Raw genomic sequence first — 15,348 nt, forward strand, 5'->3', positions numbered from 1 at the left:
GATTTTGCACTAATGCACGACCTTTAGTTACTGTTTACTGTTGTACACTTAGGATTCATCTAACTCAAAGGATGTTCTCAGATCATCACAGATATCGTTTCACAGAGAGAGATTCTGCATCATGGAGTCCTTTCCCAGATACAGGCATCATTCACAAAAGGTACTCAAGTGGAAGGGAAACTAAAGCTCTCTTGCCTATAAAATCCATGTTACGTGTTACATGCAAACCTCTACATTCTTCCCCTAATTTCTTTTTCTAATGTAACATGAACAATTTAATTAGTATTTCATTGCAGATATTAAAAACTAAATCATGATCGCAAGAGGAGTTGAAGCAGAACTTTAGAGCACAGGGAGGAGCCACGAAAAATCTCCCTTCCCAGGAATAATTTTGGTGAATCTAGCAATGGTCAGGTTCCTTGGTCATTGACCCAGAAAGGGCCAGTTCGATGCAGTGATGAAAATCTAGCCTAGTAACCAGAATTCTGAGTTCTAATCCTACCTTAGGTATGCGAATCAGCTGGGTGATTTTAGGACAGTTATTATCTCTCTCAGATCAGCCCACCTCACATGGTTATTGATGTGGAGAAAATAGGAAGAGAAAGGAGCATTGCTTATATTTGTCACCTTGAGTTGCTTATGAAATAATAAAGGCAGGATAAAAATATAATAAACAAAGTGGACAGTCAGTAAAACCAAAAGCAAACAAAAACAAACTTCCCAACCCTTCCCACAGGCACTTAAAGGGAGGCTGCTCTTTTTCTTGCCTGTTATTCTGTAGAGGAAGCCATTTTTACTAAGGCTGCACCTAGGAAATTCCCCATGTACTATGGTTCTCCTATTAATCCTTCCACACGTTAGGTAATTAATTTTCTGGGAAAACATATGTCTGATAATCATACCATTAAAATAATATAGAGGTAGTTCTGACTTCAATAGTGTCTCAAGAAAATTTAATTCTTTTGTGTACTTTAAATTAGCCAAGTTTCCAAAAATATTATGCAATACAATCAGATGGATGGATAGACAAATAGATGGGTGGATGGACAGAAGGATAGAAAGAACATAGCATAGCTAATCAAAAGCAATATTTTCTCTTTCAAAGGTTTTGCGCTACACCATTATATTGTATTTTGTGTCCTGAGTATTCTGCAGGGTACCTTTTATTTTATTTATTTTATTTATTTGTCAATTGTTTACGAGATAAGTAAAAGTGTATACATAATTATGAATACATGAAATGAGTACATATAAGAAAAATAAAAGAAAAATAAAAGAAACAATAGGACAGGGACGGTAGGCACGTTGGTGCGCTTATGAAAAGGGCATTGGGAGGAAGTAATGCATTTGAGTTCTGTGTCAACATATGTGAGTATAATTAGGTGGCAGGGCAATGGGCAGCCTTCAGAGAACCAAAATAGACTCCACAGACTGTATATGGCTGACCACAGGTACAAATTCAACCTAAGAACCCCTTGTTTCGAAAGAAATACGTTTCTGATTTTAATATCCAAGATTAGCTAGCCTTTGAAGGATGATGTTGGTTGCAATGGCTCCTGTCTGTATGTATCCAACTTGGGAAGGAAACATGACTTTACTCAGCCTGCAGAATGTGTGAACGATGCACAGGGGAGCAGAAGCAAAGTGAGATCATGTAAAGTCTGGGACTATCTCTGTTCCCCCTATCCCACCCCAATGCTTCCAAACCACACTCCTTCAGCTCCATCCCGGCTCTGACCGCATGCTGAGAATGGTTCCCTAATTGCAGGCTCCAGGGAGAGGAGGCTAGGCCAGGCTGCTGCAAGCCACATGAGAAGCGACATCAGGGTAAGGGGAGGCTGTGCTGGCTCTGAGCCCCCACCCCCACCCCAACCCCAGACGTCATGTGGCAGTGATTGAGCTGTGGTTGCAAGACCTCATCAAAGCCAGGGCTCCACTGCACAACAAATGCCATAAGCAGAAGGAGATGGGAGGGAAAGGATGCTGTCTTAAAGGGTTAAGGGGTCCCAGCATTTTAATTTGCTACTCAGGGATTCTTTGCTGTTGCTGCTGCTACTTCTGTTGGGGGCTGGGGAGGGATGTTGACTTTTATTTTTAATTTTGTCAATGACTAGCATAAAGAGACTCCACATATAATCACATGTGCCAGGTCCTATTCTTTGCACTGTTTGTATGAGGAAGCAAAGACTTATAAAGAGAAGGATAAAACTATTTTAAATGCACAGGGAGCAAAAAAATTACCTTATATTAGTACACCTTCTATCCTCGCATTGTCTAATCTGATTTCTTGTTTTCTAGAGGGATCCGATTTACAAACCCAGCATTATCAGATCTATTTTTTTTAAAAGAGTACAGTATGGATTCCTCAACATGCAGTATTTGCATTAGCTCTGCATCCCTTGTGATCCTACTGTGTTGTTCTGCAAGTTTGGTTTTCCCGCTGAAAAGCAGAAATTCCACAGAGCCTGGGGGGCAAAGTCGAAATCCTAATTCTTCAGCCTTTTCCTTCCCTGCAGAGATTTAGCCCCACTGGAATCATGCAAACCAATTCAGCAAGTTCTGACCAGTTCTGGAGAACTGGTAGTGGAAATTTTGAGTAGTTTGGAGAAGTGGCAAATACCACCTCTGACTGGAGATTTCACAGTATCCTCCCCCGCCATGCCCACCAAGCCACGCCCACAGAACCGGTAGTAAAAATTTTTGAATCCCACCAATGATGCAAACATATCACCATTCCCCATTCTATCTAGAATGATGTTGCAGTGGCTTTCTCCTCATCCTTTCCCATTTTAGCAACTGTGATTTTCACAAAGCACAAAACAAGTGAAATAAGCAAAGAAACCTTGACTAAGTAGGTATGGAGGAAATCAATACACTAGATAGTATTTAAGGGGGAGATGCAGATATTTCACTTACTCGAGTACAATGTAATGTAAGTTTTAATTTAATTTAATGCTCAGCCTTGGACCATGTGAATCACCTTGTTTTAGAAATATAGTTTTATCGAACCTAACAAAATATAAAATACAAATGAAAATAGTGGGGAAATGATAAAAAAGCAGGATAATGTAGGATAAAGAGGAAAAAGTAAAGCATTAACTTCTGAGTCATTTCAGTGCAGTAAAATACAAATAACATTACAGCCTCAACTTTTTACTTTTCATATTTAATATGCGCTAGCCATTTCTATAACAACAGATTTGCCTAATCAGCAAAGCCCAGAGTCAATGTTTTTTTTTTTCTATCTCAAGCAAAAAAATTCAGAAACACTTCCCAAGTTGGATGTGTTTTTCTTTGATTAAAACACTTAATTTGGCCATCTCTGCTAATTCCGTCAGTTTTTCCAGTTGTGGAAATTAGGGCATTTTCCCCATTTTTATGCATAGAGTTTCTCGCTGTTGTTGACATGAATAACAACAAAGTTCTGGATTTTTTCTTCAAGTTCTTTGTCCATTAAATCTAAAACAAAGTCTTAAAAGATTTGATTTTTATATTCATTTTGAGAATTTTCTGTATTAAAATATGAATATTGCCCAAATATTTCTTTGCTCTTTCACAAAGAAGATGATAAAAAGTTCTTTATTTCCAACATACATTTGAAACACCTTTATACATTGTTGACAATTCAACAAATACTAAATGCCATTGATAGGATCATGTGGTTATGAAGAGCTTCTGAGCATGCTGTCCCTGAAAGGGTCAGGGGGACCAATCTGCATATTCACATTTTAAAGATAATGTTCCATTCCTCTTTTCCAGAACTCAACACTTACAGCATTTATGCAAGAGGACAGAGGCACAATATTGCCCAAAAGGCATAACAAATGGACATGCAATTTGCAGCACTTTTTCTTGGCACTGCTTGTGAATTCAAACCTACCCTCATTCTTCCTGCCTTGCAATTCCATTTTTTTTTTACTTGGGTCGCGACATAAGATTGACCTAGCCATGTCTCATGCTGTTAGCCCTCCATTCCCTGCTAACGTTTGCATGTCTGCCTGTAGGACAGGCACCAACATTTCCTCTCCACATGTATGTAAATATATAAAACTATTCAGCAAATACTCATTCACAAAAGAAAGCAACCTATAAAATAATAATTTGTATCCTCATCATTTGCTCACAGCTACACCGGCATTTTTATGCAATCTCCAGTGTGTTAAAATTTTATTTTTCTTAACTACTTAAACTTGCTTCTTCTCTGTGCTGTTGAATTCACTGAATAACAGTTTTCCTGTAGAGGGCAGTAGTGCACGTAAAATGTGCATTAAATGTTTTAAATTCATGGGCAGATCTTTCCAATATCAGGGATTGTGTCTGTATCTATAATAACATGCTTTAGATCCATTAGTACCACAGGCTTATCAAAACTGATCTCTAATTAATGTTATCCAAATGCTCAAATTGGGTCTGAATAGAATACCTTTTGATGTACTGTTTGTAAATGTCTTCTGCTATCAAACTCATTTACTTCGCACAGCTTCAAAATTATAAGGGGTAAAAGGAAAAGCCCCCTCTTCATAACATTATAAGGCATGAAAAGCCCATACAGTAATTACAGTCCATTCTGCTGGAAGTTCTAGAGCTAGTATATTTCTACTTTCTTTTTTTTTTAAAGACATGTTGTCAGGGATAGTTCCTTTAACCTAATACAGCATAGTATTTGCATTTGCATTTATAGTCTACTTTTTTTCTGAGAATTCAAGTCAGCCTACATGGGGATTTCCCTTGCACTATAGCAACCTGGTGAGATAGGATGAAGTGAAAAACTGTGATTAGCCCAAATTCACTAAATAAGCTCACTTCTTTAGTTGATGAAAACACAACATGTACTGATACATATTCCTCACCGCACATCTGCTCTCCTTCCCATCCTGTATTAAAAACAACAATAAGAGATAGGAAGGAAGCTGGGAAGGAGGGATGAGAAAAAAGAGTAGGGGATCAGGAAGGGTGAGTCCAGAGGGCTGAAGTGCAAAGAAGTAGGAGTGCAAAGAACTTAGGCTGGATCCTAAGTTGGGATCTAGGAAAGGAAAACTGACGTAGAAAGAGGCAAATGGGAGTCATGACATGTTCAGATGGCAGAATTAATGTATTATGCCCGATCGCTGCCAATCTGTGTCAGTTGTGCAATAATACTATGACATGATGCCATTGTGGTTTCAGCTGCTATCATTGGAGGATATTAGTAGAGTCTGCTCACTGACTGTTCCAGCCACTTTAATAATAAATGAGAATTTCAGTTCTTTTTAAGAGTCCTGGACAGAATCTAAAAAGCAGAGTTGTTCAGGAAATAGCAAACAAATAATAAACTTTAAGTGGCAATCACCTCTATAAGAGCCTCGTTGGCGCAGTGGTTGGAATGCTGTATTGCAAGCTACTTCTGCTTACTGCCAGCTGCCTGCAATTTGGCAGATTGAATCTTACCAGGCTGAAGGTTGACTCAGCCTTCCATCCTTCTGGGGTGGGTAAAATGAGAACCCAGATTGTTGGGGGCAATATACTGACTCTGCTCAGAGAGGGATGTAAAGCAGGTGAAGCGGTATATAAGTTTAAGTGCTATTGCTATTGCTATAGGAATATGCATGCATTTTCTTTTAACAAATAATGTGATTTGTAATATACAAACATTCTGCCACCTTCTACGATTATTATGGTTACACAGTAAGCCAGATGTTTAAACTGATTTAGCATTTTTATTCACCTATTAAGTCCTTTCCAAGGACCTGAGACGGGCAGATATTGTTGTTTGATGGCGTTAAAGATTTTGTCCAGGATGTAAACATATAGGGTTACATATAGGTTGCTATGTGGTAGGCACTTTATTTATTCAGTTTCTATCTCAGTCAGTGACTCTGGGCAGCTTACAATTCAAAATAAATGCATTTGGTTAATTGTTTTAAAATTATGATCTATAGCATAAGACTACATACAAATAGATATGGTGGTAACATTCTTACTCATCTTACAAATTTATTTTTCATTATCAAACACAAAGTTCAATAAGCCATCAAAAATTAGAAAATGTAAATGTTTTTAAAAAAAAACTGGCATATATATATAGAGAGAGATTTGTAATGTTAAGGAGAGACATGAAATTTAAAATATCTATATTCAATACTTCTATCAAAAAGACATTTGTATATACAGAGGTAAACTTTTAGGAATTCCCTTGTTGACATAATTAAATATAGTTGTGTTTAAAACTCACCACTCTGGGACAAGATCTTCCTGTTCCAGAATATTTATTTCTGTACAACTACCAAACCACTCCTGGAATGGCCAGATTGATATATTCCAAAAGAAAACAGAACAACCCTGGAACAATGAAAGTTTTCGTTTCCAAAGGAGTACACATTTGCACATCCCTAAAAAGAGGTGAATAAAACATTTTATTAATATTTACTAAAAATATCTGGGAGACTGTAATTTTGGTCTCTCCTTAAGCATCGAAGCCAGCTGGGTGACTTTGGGCCAGTCATTCTCATTCAGTCCAACCCGCTTCCCAAGGTTTGTGAAGAAAATGGGAGGATGAAGCATTACATACACTGCCTTACTTTGCACAAAATAAAATAGGGATATGAATCTAGTAAGTAAATAAATAGGAAAATCCTTCTTGTGCCCCACTCCTGCAGCAAGACAGTATTCTGCCATTGTCCTTCCGTAACTGCGCCCATGTCATGTCATGATCAAGTCCCAAACCATTAAAGACTCAGACCCAGGACCTGAAGGAACTCAGATGAAACCAATGCATGATAGATGTTTTTTGTACATTTGCACTGATTGAAGGTATTTGTGTTCTGCATTTGGTGTTTCATTTTGGTGTATTTTAGGAGCTCTTATTACTTTGCTGTAGATATTTTATTGTATCTTTTGTCTCTGGAGATTCTCAGTCATCCAGGTCATGGTTGCTTTTTCAAAAGGCAACTGGCCATTTTTTATCCTTGAAGACATTTCAAGCATCCAAGATGTTTCTTCAGTTCTCTTGGATGAGAAGCAAAATGTCTTCAAGGAAAAATGAAGTCCACTTGGCTTTTGAAAAAGCACCTTTGGAACATTATACCTTGTTGTAAATTGTGCTCTGTGAAATGGAAAATAATTACAGCGATAATGCATTTTGCATTACAGACTTCTTTTTATGGTTACCTTTATTCATGACATGGGATTTAACTCACTCCAATAGGTATTTGAAATCCTTCTTGTTAAGAAGTTTGCAAATGGAGGCACTCACTGTTTCCAGGCAGTGCAAACAATACATGTTTGTCTTTCTAGCATTTGTAGCTGGTCCTTAAATCCATAACAGCCAATCACTGGAGACATCATTTATTCCATCAGTGTATGCCCATTGCAATTTGTTCTATATTAACATACTCCAAACATTGAAATCTGATTGGTCCACATGAACCGCTTTCCGATTGGTTCACCGAACGGCCGTGATTGGCTTTCTAAGAATCAACCACGATTGGCCGAGCTGATCACGGGAGATTCAAAGCCCTGTCATTGGCCGGCGAGCCGCGAGCAATCCCTATATGAAGGGCTGCCGCAGCTCCAAGATCTTGTACAGGTCTTAACTTTAAATAAAGAGCTTGAAGTTTACTGGTCTCGCATCTCGTCTGTACCTGATCTAACACAATTTAAAAGAATTTATCATGTCTTAATGTAACACAAGCTGTAACTATCTCTCAGCTTCACCTTCTCATGGTTTGTTTGAAAGTAAAAAAGAGATCCAGAGAGAACTACAGAATGAATAAAAGGAAGTACAAATCACTGCTATAGATATACAGTAATGACTAAAATAAGAATAGGCAGGGAAGAAAAATAAAATAAAAATCCTTTACTCTCCTGGAACTTCTATCTGGATTGGAGGAAATCTCTCAGAGAGGGCTATAGCCTCAAAGAGGCTAATTTTGTCAGGATGATCATAAAAAAGAGTAATTGTTGAGCCTAGTTTGTTCCTTAACATATTTGCAAAGAGTTGGAAAATGGGTATAAAGACTTTACTTGATTTCATATGTAACTTCCCAGATGCATAGATCCAACAGAACACCAAGACAAAGAGAATTATTGGACTTCCTTCATACAAGTATTTATTTATGATCATCATGCCAGCAATCAAAAATTTGACGCCTTTTGTATCCAAAGCTGCCTTACCCACAGCCTGTCAGTCCAGGCATGCTTGTATTGTACACAACAGGTTAGCAGAGGAGTCTGAAGAATTATGCTAATAAAAGCGCTGATGTCAAAATAAGAGTGAAGCCTGCAATTATAAACCACATGCTGACAGGCCGGGACTCCAGCGCATGCCCCATTCCAGCAAATTAATCCTAGGTTAGCAACTTTTCTTCCAGATATTATTTCTTTGGCAATGTTCCATCATTTCTGACAATGAACTAACTCTATAAACTCCTGTTATTGACAGTTGGGCCTCTTCTCCAGAAAATAATATGCACGCAAAATTCAGCATCCTAGAAATAAGTCTCTAGCTTTGGAGACAGGAGGAGAGAGGATTGTTGTATAGCATCTTTTTAAGCTACAAGATGGGTTGAAAGTGTATTTTCCAAATAACTATTTGTCTGGAATGGTATACGTTCTCCTCAGTGGTGGGATTAAAAAAAAAAAAGTTCTACTGGTTCTGTGGGCATGGCTTAGTGGGCGTGGCAGGGGGAAGGACACTGTAAAATCTCCAGTCAGAGGTGGTATTTGCCGTTTCTCTGAACTACTCAAAATTTCTGCTACCAGTTCTCCAGAACTGGTCAGAACCAGGGGTGGGACTCTACCGGTTCGCACCTATTCACTAGAACCAGTTGTTAACATTCTGAGTAGTTCGGAGAACCAGTTGTTAAAAGAAATTACTGGCCTAATCCTGTAAGGAAGGAAGGAAGGAAACATTCTGGTATTGCTTACAGAAACTGCCTCTCCGTTAACCCTTATTACATTTTTGGCAGGACTAGACTTCCTGTCTCAGGAACATCTCTGGAGTTTTTTTTTTTCCTCCTTTGCTGGTACTTTACTTGTGTGGAGTGACCATTCAAAGTTACAATGGCTGAAAAAAGTGACTTATGACCTTTTTTCCCACTTACAACTATTGCAGCATCCCCACAGTCACGAGAAGCCAGGCGAGGAGATGCGTGCCATGATGTGAGTGATGTTGAGTTGGCCACGTCCAGCCAGTCACATGAGCACGAAGCCATGCCCACCAACTAAGCCACTCCTACAGAACCAGTTGTCAAAAAATTTGAATCCCACCCCTCATCAGAACCTGCTGAATACCACGTCTGGTTCTCCTGCTCGAGCAGGGGGTTGGACTACAAGATCTCTAAGGTCCCTCCCCACCCCCTTATTCTATGTTATTCTGAGGTAGGGGTATGAGGAGAGGAAAGTCCTGGATGGAATCTTAATAATCAAGTAATGCCAAAACAAACTTTCCGGCAAGAGTACATTTGTGATTTAGAATAGATTTCACAGAGATTATTACATTTCAATGGGCAGCAAAATCTATGAGGGTTGCCCTCTGTTCTACAGTACAAAGGAAAATCTTCTATTTAAAGGTGCCTTCTATTCAAGGGCCCTTTGATACAAGTTTGGTTGAAACCTGAAGAGATAACAAGGCCTCTTTGAGATAGTTCATCAATAATTTGCATTGGGGTAACAGGTCCCTGTTTTGCTCTCTGTTATAAAAATTGCTTTCTAGTTAAACCACAGTGCTTCTTTCTAAATTTGCATCCTTCTTTTTTGGTACCTATGGAGACATCATTACACATTTCCTACACATGTGCACATTTTAAGCAAATCTATGCATTTTGTTCCCTCTGTTTTTCCCAGATGAACTGTTTCCTCTGGGAATCTGGTGGTATGAAAGTAGCCATACTAGTTGTAATTGACAAATATAGTCTTTAAACTGATCCCTGATTAGAAACTATGAATATGCAACTAAAAAAAAAATTATATCTGCCTTCAAGAAACTCAGTCTGTATATGTTGTTTCCCCTCCTCCATTTGAATCACAGAATGATCCAGAAAAGCACAGATGGATGAATTAAATATGGCTTAGCATATTTTATGTTATGCTATAATTTGCTTAATTATTGTTATATGATCTGCAATAGGTTGGTTTCACATAGTACACTGGGCCGTAAATCTGCAGAACTCCCCAGACTGAAACCTCCCAAATTCAATGACAAACTGCCAAATTATAATAAAATATAACAGCAAAATAAGTGTATTAAGCCTCTATTGGACTGTACCTTTTTAACATTAAAAAACCTTCAAATAATATAATAATGGAGAAAAAGAGTCCCCAAACTCTTCTTTTGGAAAGTTAGTATATCAGTGCTATGGTCTTCATTGCCCAAATAAGACAGGTTGTTTTTTTTTAATGATCCCCAGTTACAAAGAATTACCTGAATCTTCCATTGGCGTGGTTAATCCCATAATAATTTACAAACCACCATGGCTGGGTTCTACAGCAAATTCATTTCCAAGCTCAACCCAAGATATCTGATTATCTCCTGATCTTTTTGGGGTGGGGTGGGGAGAGTGGGGGGGTGACAATATGATCATCCTCTCATGCTGCATCATAGGTTTGACCAAGAGTTTTAAAAGAATCCATATGCTATTGTGAAGACCAGGAACCGTTAGCAACAACTAGAAAATAAAACGTTTTACCTGTGCTAGGAGAGCAAAGGTATATACTTGTACAATCAAGAGAAACAAAATGGATCAAGTTAAAGCCTTTAATCACCCAGGTGGTTACCCTTCGTGAACTTGAGCAATCTCCTCTCTCCATATGAATCCCCTCTCCCAAGTGGCTTAGAGAAGCAGTACAAGTGCAACCCTGCACATCAGACTACCTTGCCTCTGAAGACGCCAGTCCCAGTTTCTGGTGAAACATCAGGACAACTTAGTGTCCTTTAAAGGGCTCTGCAACAGTTGTGAGCAAGAAGGTCTCCCAGCATTCAAAAACTTGCAGAAAATTACTGTCCGGCAGTCTGCTTGCGTGGAGCAGCTGTCTGAAGCATGTGTGGGTGATCTCCCGTCCTCTCCTTATCAGGAGAGGTTCCAAGGAACCAGTCTACTCACCGGTTCCTTGATTTGTGCCATGGCGATTGGCTCTGTTGTCTCGGAACTGTCTTTAGTTTGCCATATCTCCTCTGAAACTCCAACTATTGCCAACAATCTCCTTCTTTGGAAAAACATTGTTCCTGAGATCTGCTTGGGATCAACCCTGCTGGCTTTTAGAAATGCTCTCACAATATGCCTGTTGAAGAAGGCTTTGGAATTGGGTATATGTACTGGTATGTTGTATTCAGTATATTGAATGTTCCTTACTGTAGTCCGAGATCTAAAGGATCGGCTAGATTCCACACCACAACAGAGGTAGCTGAGACAGGACAGGGATCGGCAATAGGAGCAGCTAATCTAATGTCAGTATAGTTATCCTCCAGGTTAAGGAGAGGTAAATAACACAGCTCTAATGTTCTCAATGGTGAAATATAATTGAGAGGGGAGTGGTCTGTAGAGCTTTTCTGTGTGCCCTGAACAAATGCATATTACCTTATCTGAAATATTAAGTGTAGAAAAAGTCCATGTTTGTTCTTTCAATAGTGCAATAAATAAACAGTATAAAGGGGCAATTGGTGAGTGCAGTATTACCACAAATTCCTTTTCATTCCCATTTCATCCTCCTGTATGCCCATGGGTGGACATTATCTGTGTGAGGGAAAACCCAAGAATAAAAAGAACCTTCACAGACAGAACATTCTGCTTTATCGCTTTAGGTTCCAATCTTTCTATCTGGAAACCAGAAGGAAAAACGGGGAGGAGGATATTAATTATGTGTAAGGAGCCAAAGGTATAGGAAATAATGAAACTTCACCTGTACACTATGATTAAGATACAATACACTGCCTTACCCCCACTTTGACCCATAGTCTGGATTTGGATGACATGCTAGGTGTAGTATGTGCCACCAAGTTAACTTAAGCGTATTGTGTGAATGCTGTTCTGTGCATGTCTACACCTGACAGAGAGTAGAGTGGATTGCTTCGGACTGACAAAAACCAGCCTGGCCTATTTTCAAGGTTTTAAAGACAATTCAATCTTGGGGATAAGTTTTATCACCTGCTAAAATCCATCCATTTAGCTTCTGTGACCAAAGTAGAGGCAGTTTAAAAAATGCTTAATTTAAAGAAAGGGAAGGAAAAAAAACCACCACCCTGATCTACAACCTCTTCCAAGGACAGGAAGAAATAACCAGTTCATTAGGTCTTCTTATTGGCCCAGGCGAGGTTTTCTTCACAAGACCACTGGATCTCAGCAGTTTCTTATGAGCTATTTCTCAACTTATCTCTTAAGGCATCAGTTCAGGTCCTGTATAAGCTTTATTTGACAGCAGCAAACTTAAGCTTCTTTTGGCATCAGGCAGTGTTCAGAGCAAATAGACTAGGGTTTCTTTAGGAAATAAAGATGATTTAATGTGAATTCCATGGACTTGGGGCTATGTCACTGTTTAGTAATTGGAAGGAATTTTTACCCAAAGTCAAACACGGGACTTGGGAAGAAAACCAAGTAGACATCAGCCATTGGCCTCAGAATGGAATATGTGAATTCAGCATCGTTGAAAATCAGGCCATAACTAAAAGTTGCAGCATAGATGGGAATTTACCATATTAAGAAATTTTGCTGCACGTTGTTTTTAGGGGAAATGAATGATTACAGAGGAAATTATTTACAGATTTCAGTCTGAATATTCCGTGCTTATTTATCAGCCATAATTCTTATATGCCTGACATGGGGGTGGAACTTTTCAAAACAAGTAAACAAGAAGAAAAAAGCAACCCTGCAGATCTATGAATGCCTATTTTTTTTCTTACAAGGACTGCATTATCTCAAGTGGCAATTTAGGATTTTGTCTTCATGTCTAAAGCAAATTTCAAGTCTACAGTCGGTAGATAAACAGATGGGCTTGAAACAGGCTGAAACGGTCATGGCCTGCTTTCGGGAGACAAATTTCTACTCCAGAGCTATCTAGTATAACTGTTTGTGTTGACCAACAAAGTCATATCAAGTAATAATTTTTATTTTTGCATTTATTTTGGTCACATCAGTGGTATCTGTGATGGGTGGGATTAAGCACTCTTAGTGAAGCCCTGACTCTTTGTACATGCATGTGACAGCAATCCACTGTGGGAGGAGCTTGAATCACACTGCTGCTGCCACCGTCTTGCCTGTTTTGACTCAACCTGTAGATGCAGCTACACCCCATATATTAAAATATCCTGCATTTCCACACCTCTTATCAGGCGTCAGATACAAATTCCTAAATTTCATGACAGCAGTTCCACAGAGAATGATTTTACTCTCTATCTGATTAATCTATACCAACCATTTTTATCTGAGAGAGGATATCCCTCCATATGTATAAGATGTTGTTTGACAAAGATCCTTCTGAAGTCTAAATATTTTCACTCTGCATTCAGCTTATAAAGTGGCAGGAAATTAGGCTCAAATGGAAGATTGCTAATGACTATTCAAATCTCAGTATGAATTTAATAATATAAGTGGAAATATATCGGTGATAACTCTGGTATTTCATACAGTTTTTCTTTAAATTTCTTCAGATAAAAGCTATAATGCTGTGCAGAATAAATGTAACGGAAGTCAGAGAGTCCTACTTGCAAGGAGTTTTGGGCTAGTTAAAGTTGGCCGGCCATCTGTAAGTCAGTTTCTGGATGGGTGAGTTTTTTATTCCAGGCCAGTTTGTCTTCACCTGGTGCCCTCCACACACGGTGGAGTTCCAAATACTACAATGCCCCAGTAGCATTGAACATTGCTAATCATGCTGATGAAGATTCATGGAGATGTGTGACCTATTCTGATATATCAGGTAGGAAAAGTCTATTTCAAACCCTGCAGGGAGCTGGTCTATGCTTCTTTTTAGGTCATTACATCTACAATTAAGAAAGCAAGTGAACGTTTTTTTTTCACTCACATTCCATCTCTTTTTTTTTCCATTCATATTCCAGCTCTTTCTCTTTCTGTTTCTTTCCCATACTATTTTGCACAATGACTACATTCACATACAAGTAATCTTCATTTAGCAGCTGCCTTGTTTAGCAACTGTTCACAGTTGCAACGCTGATTTAAAAAATAACTTTATGAGCAGTCCTCACATTTACACCTCTAACTGATCTGTAAAACAAAGGAAAGCTGAAGTAAAATCAAAAGCACAAGAGCAGTTTCGCTTAGTAATTGCTTCTTTTAATGACTGAGATGCCAGTCCCAATTTTCTCCCCAATTATGGTCGCCAAATGAGGACAACCTGTATTGCCCTATGGTCTGACTTTTAACCATTATTAAATCAATTACAACCAACTAACTTCATACAGCACAGTGCTGAAATAAACAAACTACGTCAAGTTTCAACATGTTATGTGAATCAAATTACCCTCTTACTTTCATTTGTAACCTGCCTCTATCCAAATGCATAGAGATGCTTTTTGAAATGAGAGATTATTTTTTTTGCTTTGACTTTTTGCTCAGATGACAAAAGAAAGAGTCACCCCTGGCTGGGAAGTGAAATTTGTTTATAGCATGAATCCACTGGGATCTGTGGCTTCAGAACAAAATGAAACCAAACCTGGAAAAGCTTGTGAAGCGGTGAACCTATAGGTGCCATCGTTCACTATCTGCTGAAATTCAAAAGGTTTCTTTTCATGGATTGGGCTGCTATTATGCTACCCAGTGCTACAAAAGGAGAGTGGCCAGGAATAAATGAATAAACAAACAAACAAATTTGTAAGTATATTTCTACATATTTCATTTGTGTGTGTGTGTGTGTGTGTGTGTGTACAAACACACACACACACAATCCTTGCCACCCTCTCTTTGTAGCATTAGATAGCATAAGTAGCATTAGGTGATGCATCCCTGCACAAAGAACCCAGTCGCCCCAGGATTTGCCAACACTGGAATCTATTCTGAATGGTAGATATATTTGAAAAATGACTAAAGAGTGCCTCTAAGCAGATACAGAGTATATTTATTGGTCTGTAAAGAAGCACACCCACCACCTACATATCTGGGATAAAACAGCAGGATTTTCTGTGTGAGTGTGTGTGTGTGTTTTAAAGCAAATTTTTAAAAGATGTTGCTGAGCCTTCCTTTCTGCCTTGCAAGAAAGCTACAAACTGTAATCTTAAACATATAGGGATAACCACTGAGATGAGTGCCGGGATGTTTTAGTTTTTTTTCCTTAAAAATATTTCACATTTGCTTTTCCCAGTTAGAAGAGGGTGCAGCTATCAAAGGGGGAAAATAAAATTACATGGGTGTGCTTCGAGGAGGAAAG

General features: G+C 38.7%; 1 protein-coding gene across 5 annotated transcripts in view; it reads right to left on the reverse strand.

Annotated features, from left to right (window-relative positions):
• Window positions 1–15,348, reverse strand: part of SP7 (Sp7 transcription factor) — a 111,750-nt gene that overhangs the window by 78,459 nt on the left and 17,943 nt on the right. For 3 of the 5 annotated variants that reach the window (XM_087925330.1, XM_087925329.1, XM_087925331.1), the window contains 2 exons: window positions 6,212–6,368; window positions 5,330–5,509 (listed from right to left, as the gene is read on the reverse strand). The exons of the other annotated variants lie outside the window; for them this stretch is intronic. The gene's annotated coding sequence lies outside the window, so the exon portion shown is untranslated. The remainder of the gene's footprint in view (window positions 1–5,329; window positions 5,510–6,211; window positions 6,369–15,348) is intronic. 5 annotated transcript variants of the gene reach the window in all.

Source organism: Pseudonaja textilis, chromosome 2, assembly GCF_049901715.1.
Source record: "Pseudonaja textilis isolate UNSWEBS1 chromosome 2, rPseTex1.2, whole genome shotgun sequence".
In the NCBI taxonomy this organism is placed as follows: domain Eukaryota; kingdom Metazoa; phylum Chordata; class Lepidosauria; order Squamata; family Elapidae; genus Pseudonaja; species Pseudonaja textilis.